This window comes from Andrographis paniculata, unplaced genomic scaffold, assembly GCF_009805555.1.
Source record: "Andrographis paniculata isolate CXL003 unplaced genomic scaffold, ASM980555v1 Contig57END, whole genome shotgun sequence".
Taxonomy (NCBI): domain Eukaryota; kingdom Viridiplantae; phylum Streptophyta; class Magnoliopsida; order Lamiales; family Acanthaceae; genus Andrographis; species Andrographis paniculata.
This window is the reverse complement of record NW_026137592.1, coordinates 3974387-3983815: the sequence shown is the minus strand read 5'-3', so window position 1 is coordinate 3983815 and position 9429 is coordinate 3974387. Positions and strand designations below refer to the sequence as shown.

The window sequence follows — 9429 nt, the reverse complement described above, 5'->3', positions numbered from 1 at the left end:
TAGTACATCTACATGTGTTGCTTTGCAGTAAAAGGATTAGTATTGTGCTTTGTTTGAATTAGTTCTGTTTGAATTTACCAAGAGTGTTTTGTCTAAATTTTTCCTGCTTTGAACTTCTGAGTATTATGCATACATGAAAATAACAAAAACCAATAACAAGCACACTAACAAATCTTGTCTGCACTATCTTCGTTCATCAAATCATACTTTTCATTAAATAAGAATTTTAGAGTGAAAGCTAGGACATATCCTCTACTTCCTCTGTGAGACAACATGATAATAATCAAAGCTAAAGACAAATCCTTCACCTATTATCAAAATATTATTACACGGCACAATCAAAGCAACATTTAATAATATTAATAATAACAATAATATCTCCAATCATATATCATCACCATCCAAACTAAATTACATTGTACTCATAAATTATTTTATATATACATCAATTAAATATTCTTATAGAAGATTTAACATAATCTGAAAATATGTCAAAAACCCATGGCAATACAACAACACTTTAAACTACAAATTCACAACATAAAAATTAATTGATTCGTAAGCCAAGAAAAATTGTTATAGTTGTTGTTCGTTAAGTCTTATCACATCAACAATTCAACCCTTAACATCATGTTTGCTTTCAAAAGAAAGTACTCTAAACTCATCTTCACACCCTAAACAACATAATGCCACCAAAAGCACCCTAGCAAAATGATGCATATTACATACAAAAGGATAACCCACGGCAATATAGCAGCAACCCATCAGTTTCTAATGACATGATCAACCCGACAAAAGGATAGACACAACAAAACAAGACACAATGAGCAATCAAGCAAATCTACACACATTACTTCTTTTGATATCCTACTGCACCAGGTTGTCTTGGCTTGTAAGAGAACCGCAAGGCTTGTAACCTTAATGCAAGAGATGGTCTGAGACGCCGATTAGAAGCCCTTAGACGTGGCAAACCTGTTGGAGCTTGGGAACTTTGTGGTTGGGTACCCTTTCTTCGCCTTTGAGAAGTTGATTTCAGGGTGTTTAACTTTTGTGACTGTTTTGATGACTTCGCCTAGAAAGCTCAACTACATGAGACAAATTTATGTAGGAAATCAACAATGGACCTGCACAACACTTTGCTCAACGTTAGTACATACATCAGCCGTAACTTCGGTACAGGTGGTTTGAGGAACATCGGGTATGCTATTTTGACGCTCCACTTGCCAAAAACATTTATCTATTATTGCGTTGTAACAATAGAAAGCTCCACAACCTTAATAATTTCTGCATTGAATTATTTAGTACCTGCTCCATGGTCTGGGAAGGATTAGTCATATGTTGTGAACTGATGCACTGTCTTTTTGCCCGACCTCCCTAAATGTTATTCAACTTCATGTAATTGGTAGAAAAATATTTATAAAAAAACTTTAATACATAACAAAACATTATTTATTTCATTCCTCACTATCCACAGTATGACGACGAGAAGAAGAAAATGGAGTTCTACAATCCTCACTTTGGCCCTACAAAGATAAATTAATTGATTAGTTGCACTGGACTAGATTATTGGCCTCGAAAGTTACAATCCTCACCAGCCCGACAACTTCATCGACTACTATGTTGCTTTGCATAGGATTATTGGCCCCAATATTGGTGGGATTTTCGTGTTGTGTCTACATAGAATCACAATTAGTACCAAAAGTACGTAAATGTATTAGTACTACTAATCTAAAATTAAATTATTACCTTAGCAAACCTCGAATTAGGGTGTGGTGCATTCTTAAAGCTCCTTTTATTATGCTTTTGTTGAAGGCATATTGCACATGTATGGGTTAAGCATTTTTTTAAAGTTTTAGTTGAATCTTTCATATCATTTGCATCATGCCTGCGCACTTTTTTGGGTTTTCCAACCTTTTTTTTTTTTACAATATAGGGAGCCACAATACGAAACGGAGACTTTCCATAGTCATGCATACCTGATACAGGGTTGATCATGCGATTGTACAGGTTGCTATACAATTACTTGCTGAAGTAGGCATCCACAAACTCCAACGGATCTTGCCTATGCATATCTAGAGCAGAAATTGCATGGCAACACGAGTATCCAACCATTTGAAGCATACCATATGTGCAACTTCTAGATTTCAAATGAACAACATGATTTTCTTGCCAGTGCAGTATCTCGAATTTTTCGTCACCTGCCCAACTGGGGAAACAATTTATGCTCTCCTTCCTTTGAACGTCAATTTTTTTCAAAATATTCGGACATACACAACTCTCAAATTTTTCAATTCCTTCTTTTTTTTACTTGAATTTTTGTTATGCATTTTCTTCTTATCTATTCAAACATCTCGTTTATTGAAAGATCACGAGTAGGCATAATATAATGGTTGAAAGACTCGCTGATGTTATTTACCAATGCATCACACTTAGTTTTTGTAGGAAAAAAAGCTCTCGCCCACTGATGCTCGGGAATATCAACCAACCACTCAAAGGCATTCTTTGATTCATTCACCTTTGGATTGCACTTCAAGATCTCTTTCATTGTACATTTGTGCTTGTTCAGATTGTAAGTCGAGGCAGCCTTCCAAAACAACCTTTTCAACTCCAAACCCTTATACTTCGTTTTGAAGTTATTGTACATATATCGCAAACAGAAATAGTGTTCGGCATTCGGTGCATGCGTAGCCACAGCCTCAATTAGACCTTTCTGTCGATCAGATAAAAAAGACCACCGGCCATCATGTGCATCTCCAATATCTTGAAATAGCAAGTTCAAGAACCAATCCCAAATGTCAAATTTTTCGACCTCCACAAACGCCATAGCAATCGGGTAAATATTGTTATTCCCATCCATTCCGATCGTTGTTAAGAGTTGACCCTTGTATAGTCCTTTTAAAAAACAAATATCAATTCCAATTATTGGCCTACACCCCACTTGAAATCCATTTGATAGTAGTTTCAAACATAAATACATCATCTGAAGCACCGGCGGAGATAGTTCTCGATCAACTTTTAGAATAGCTGAAGTACCAGGATTGTGTTTGCAAACTGTCTCACTGTAGTCATACAGTCGATTATACTGCTCTTTGATATCACCCTTTAACAGCTCTTGCATTTTGCTTTGCTCGGTACACCTTGTGTGTGCTTACATCGACTTCAACATCTCTTCTAATTTTCCTTCGCAAAGATTCTAAAGACTCTGCAGGATTATCTTTCACGTAATTCTTAATCTTTTTTCCCAGATACCTGATGGAATAAATAAAAAAAACATGCACTAAAATCATAACAGTAAGATCTCATGAATAATATTTAATTGGAACAACATAAAATTCTAATACCACATAATAAGTTGAAATTATATAAAAATAAGATCAGCACCCTATGGATCAGACTACAAAAATAACACCATAACCTTAAAAATCATACTGTAAAAATAAGATCAGAAACACAAATCACAACATACTATAAAAGTTAGAACATAACAAAAAATCACACCATAAATATCATATCAAAACACTATAAACACATAAAAAGTAACTATTAAATACATTTAAAATAGTTACCGAAAGTCAGTTTGTGAGTTTGTCATCATATGTGCACGTGTGCTTGCCCTTTAGTGTTTTTATTTGAAATATGGTCCCTCTCATGATTGAAGAAGCCCGAATAAGCCATCCGCAACCTTTTTTGCAAATAGCAGCCACGGCATGATTTTTCTTCTTAAAGTAGTTCAAGTCCCACCATTTTCTAATAACTTAGTCCTTTAAAGCTTCATTGAGTTTCTCCATATTAGGAAATTTCTTCCCTACGTTGAGATCATTTGTACCCATATCCATGTTTTCACCCCATTCGGTATAACGAGGCCCCTCGATTTCTTCATCAGATACCATAGGTGCATCCAAATCACCCTATCTTTCTGAATCGACATCACTGTACCATTCAGCTTATTTATCATTTAGTCCTAATATGTCATCATTCACAGACTCCTGGTAACCTTTTCTTTTTGCATTACTCTTTTTTTCTCATTTCTTAATAATCGCAATTCCTTCATTAACTCTTTCATTCTTTCCCGCCCATTGTCTGTTTTTTCAACAAAAATATCATCTTCTAAAGGACCATCAAAGCCATCATACATCCAAGATGGGTCATCCGAGTCAATACCACCCCATTCAGTACTTGCATTTTCACTTTCAGCATCAGTGGCACCCCCACCACTCAACCCAGCAGCCACACCCTCATCGAAGTCTTCCTCTATTTCTGAACCAACTACATCACCTGCGGAAACCGTAACACACTCTGTAAGTCCAACAGCTCCACAATGATCACCACCACAACCTTAATCGGCCTCCAAGACTCCCTCAGCCACCTCATCATCAATATCCCTCTTATTATCCCTATAGTTACCAAAGACTGTTACACGTTCCCAATTCTCCTACACTGCATCTCTAACCTCATCATTTGTCATTTTTTGTTCTTGTATCTCTTCATTAGAGTGATATATCTCATCTCCCTCTACATTACCCCCTCCTACATCATTACCCTCGTCAACAACCCCTGTGTCTTTCCAAGACAAAAGTAAAACTTCTTTGGACTTTCTAATTTCACTGCCTGATTTATCCAAACTCGTAAAGGGCTCCCTCAATTCCTCCACAAAAATTTGTATTACCGATTCATTTTCATATATTCGCAAAAGGTTGATAATGTCAGCATCGCTTCTGATGTACAACACGCTAATCTTCAATGTTTCACCCGGAAGAGAATAATAAAATTCTAAATTACTTCCCACCCCACCAGTTGTGACATACATATCAACTAATGTCCAATAATTAAACATATCATTGTCAATGTTTTCAAACTTAACCTTTCTACCTTCTATGTACTTACCAAATGGATACCAAATTAAATATCCATCCACCCATAAATAGACATCGAGAGAATCTGTCATCCACTATCTGCATGATCCATAACAATTTTAAAGAAAAAATGTCAATAAAGTAGTAAATAAACCCTACATTCACGAATAAATACAAAAATAACTTTCAATACAATACTAAAAAAGACATAACACATGGGCAAACATAACAATCATAACCCATGTGGAACTAAAGCACAAAATTATCATTTTAAAATTATCAACGCATAGCCAAAGAAGAACTTACGGGTCCCAAACATAAAAACAAATTGCGCACAACTTTCTTGAAACTATAACAATCTATAACCAATACGGGGCCTAAAAATATTGTTAAATTGAAATTATTGACTACAAGTTCTCAAATCCAAATGAAAAAAAAAAAAAACCCTTTCATTCGTGACAAACAACAAATCCCGCGAACAAAAAAAAAATAAAAATGTTAGATTGTATCAATCGATTCTTACCCAAAACTATTCGTCAGCGGACGAGGAGAATAGACTGGAAATGGATACGTTCAGAGACGGATGAACAAGGAATCGAATGCACAACGAAGTTGATTTCTGTCGGAACCCTAATCGGTCAAGCTAGATTGAATCGAATTTGGGCGTGTTTATTTTAATTTCATAATATAAAAAATAAATACAAATAAAATTTAAGTTTGTAAAGGGTAGAACGGTCATTCCTTATTTTTATTTAACGCCGTTAGCTTTAATGGGGTGTGAGCATGTATTTTAAAACACAAGTGATTTTTAAAGGGTTTAACTAAAATAGGAGATTTTATGCAAATATTTGATAACACAGGTGTAAGCGGCGCAATTTACCCTATATCATAACTATACGTGCAACATCCCTATATACAACTTATATAATTTATATCTGATGTATTTATCATGTTTATTGAATTGATATACTCTCTCCGTCCCGGTCCAAAGTGGCCCTTTGGGATTTTGTAATAGATTAAAAAATAATAGTATTTTATTAGTTAATGGGAGTGTGTAAGAAATTTTGACATATTTGCCCTTTGACTTTACGTAAAAAGTAATTGTATGTGTAATGGTATACTTGTAATTTAGGTAAAAGTTAAAGGTATTTTGGTATTGGTGTATGATTGCTTTTACTAAAATAGTAAAGTGAACTTTGGAGTGGGACAAATGAAAGTGATAAAATATGTACTTTGAGTTGGAACGGAGGGAGTATCATATTTATAAACATAATGGTGAAAAATATATCTACATAGTCCATCATTTAAATTTGATCAATATATCATAATTGTGCAATATGATATATTTCTAGTAATTTAGGAAACATAAAATCAAATTTATCTCGTTATAATAAATAATCTGCGAGTTAAGATAATGCATCAAAATGCATTTGTTTCGACATCATTTGAGTAGATTATATATGGAGGGCATTTCACGATAAAACATAATAATAATATTATAGAGACAACATTTGTGATACTGTATACATTATTATATTTTGAATATGTACGGTTTTGGAAATCAATTATTTGCAAAAGTTTTTTAATTTTGTTTAGGATTAACTTAATCCGAAATATATCGGAAGTAGTTGAGATAATGTTTTCTAATTGATTTTTCTTAATTAAAGATCCTTAATTAATTTTTTAAATTACCAAAATATCCCCAGTTAAACTCAATCGTTGGATTGCCAATCAAAATAATCCAACAGATTAAAAAAAATCAGGATGTTCCTGAATTTTGTATAACATCAAGAGGATAACAAAATTCACCATTTACCTTTATTTTTATTATATAAATAATTAGGGTAAATTATATAATACCCTCTTGTATTTTATTAAAAATGTATAAAACATTTTGTATTTTATTTATTGCGTGAAATCCCTAGTGTTAGTATAAAGTATGTACGAAACACCCTCATTGTCCAAAACTGGTGTATGGTTCGAAATAAAGACCTAAACTACACAAGTTTTATATAAATAAAAAACGTAAAATATCTCACTAAATTTTTTGAATAAAATAAATAAATGAATAATTGATCAATCATTTATTTTTAATAATAATTTGTCTCCAAAAAGCTATAAAATAAAGGATTAATCAATTTTTATTTATTTATTTTATCCAAAAAAATTATTTAAGATATTTTTTATTTTTTATTTTTATAAATTTACGTAATTTAGATCTTTATTTAGAATCAAACATGAGTTTTGGACAAAGAGTGTGTTTCGTGAAAACTTTATATTAACATAAGGAGTTTCATGCCATGAATAAAACACATAGTATTTTGTGCATTTTTAATAAAAACACAGGGGAATGTTATATAATTTACCCAAAGAATTATTTTTAGGAATATATTTTTTTAATTACATACTAATTACATTTTACCTAAATTTTATTATCTACGGTAATATCAACCATTGTAAATGGAACGAAAAGAGTACTTTCTTTTATTTAGGGTGTGTTTCTTTAGACTGGTTTAGGAAATTTTGTGTTTGAATTTGGTTTTTATTTGAATTTTAAGATAAATTTAATTTTTTTTGTTTCTTTTATGTTTGGTTTTGGAGAATTTTGATATGCATTGATGATGAGTAATGAATATAATAATATAAATGTATATTAAATTTAATTGATAAAATTTATAGTGGTATAACTTGATTATGAATGTATATTATACCCAACATATATATATATTTAAATTTTTATTTAATTGTATTATAAAAAAATTATTTTTTACAAAATGACATATATTATATTTTTATTTATTTGTATTATATTTTTATCCTATAATTATTATAAATATTAAATAAATTATTATTTGGGTATTTTCAATTAAAAAATTATATATAAACAAACACAACAATAAAGCTGTCTGCAGCTCCGTCGGCAATACAGGAGCAACCCTGGTTTGGGACTGAAGAAACACACCATTAATGTATCCTATATAAGTAAATATATCACCAAAGTACTAAAATTACAAAATAAACAAACTCGAATTATGTTCTTTTTGCGTATTTTTCTAGATGTAATTTTATCGCTATCTATAAAAAAAATATTTATTTTTATATAAAATATTAATATTTTTTAAAAATTACATAAAGATTTTTAAAATACAAAAAAAAAAAAAACACATTTCCCATGCTTAATAATAGGTTTATTATTATTATTATTATTTGTTGGAAATTCGATCGATTCCAAAAGATGTCTAACGCTTCTGAATTTTATATGCAACGGAAATATAAACTATCGTGGTGAAAAACAAAAATAAACAACACACACAATTTGTTAATCCAGTTCGGTGTAAATACCTACATCTGATGAATCATTCTAGGAATATTTCACTAAACCAAACACTTAGTTACCATTTAAGACACCAAACAAATCGACCCAACCTATCCTCTACCTAAACTCATATTTGTTTTATAAACACGAACCGGCAGTCAAACTAAGAATAGCGTTGATTCCATGTTGGTTGTCTTCTCCGGTTACAACTTATTTTTCTCCTTATTCACAGCTTCAAATCGTCATTGAAACAACTTTCTAACTTTATGAAGTGAGGAAATAAAATTTCGCTCAAGAAGTGTATGAAACGAACTTGTTTCAATCACTATATTCAAATCCAAGCATATTCACTCTACACAAGTTTGATCAGGCTGGTATGTGCACAACTTTAAGACAATGTGTTCAATGCAATTAATGTCATGGAGGATGAAAGAGACAGATCATTGACTTCTCCTGCGTATCATCTTCACGAGATATGTTTGTTTGTCTCATTCTAATGTGTATAAGACACGTTTCAATATAGCCAAAGTGACTAATTCGGTCAACCTATTGTCTTTGTGTAGATTTTCTGAAATGATGTCTGACGGACAATTCCAACAACATGTTTGCAGTCTTATTCATATGCCAAAAATAGATGCAAAGTGGGTTTTGACATTTTCCAGAATCCAACATTATTATTACTCTCTCTGTCTCAGCTAATTTATCTCATTTACCTTGGATACAGAGTTTTAAGTATTATTTAATTAGTGAGTTATTATAAATTATATTAGTAAAAATAATTATGATATAATAAAAATAATTTTAGAGATAACTAAATGATTTAATTAAAATAATAAAAATTATAAATTTTGAATTTTAAAATATGATTAAAATATATAATTATATTTAAAAAAAAAAGAAGAAGAAGAAATGACTAATTACTGTAGGATAAACTGAAATAGAAAAAGTAAACAAATTACTTCAATTATAATTCTTTAGTTGCAATTAGTTTATTCAATTTTTTTTGAATTTGCAGTTTCTATACTTTTCGTTTTATTAATTAAATTGCCTCTAAAAACATCACACCTTACCGAATTTAATTTCCACCAAACAATTATTCGATTTCGCTATCATATTTTGAAAATCGTGACATGGTTGTATAAACAATTCATTTTCAATTTTTAATTCTTTGAATAAAACAATAATGATTTTTTTTTAATAAAATTTTTAATATCTTAAAATGAACAAATGAAATTTAGTGAGGGGTTTGTTGTGTTTGTA

At 31.1% G+C, this 9429-nt stretch overlaps 1 long non-coding RNA gene across 1 annotated transcript; it reads right to left on the bottom strand.

Annotated features, from left to right (window-relative positions):
• Window positions 1–1000: 1000 nt before the first annotated feature.
• On the bottom strand, window positions 1001–5493 carry LOC127256850 (uncharacterized). Its single transcript, XR_007839908.1, has 4 exons — window positions 5377–5493; window positions 4885–4952; window positions 1306–1374; window positions 1001–1124 (listed from the first exon to the last, which is right to left on the bottom strand). It is a non-coding gene; the product is annotated as an uncharacterized LOC127256850 (long non-coding RNA).
• Window positions 5494–9429: the final 3936 nt, after the last annotated feature.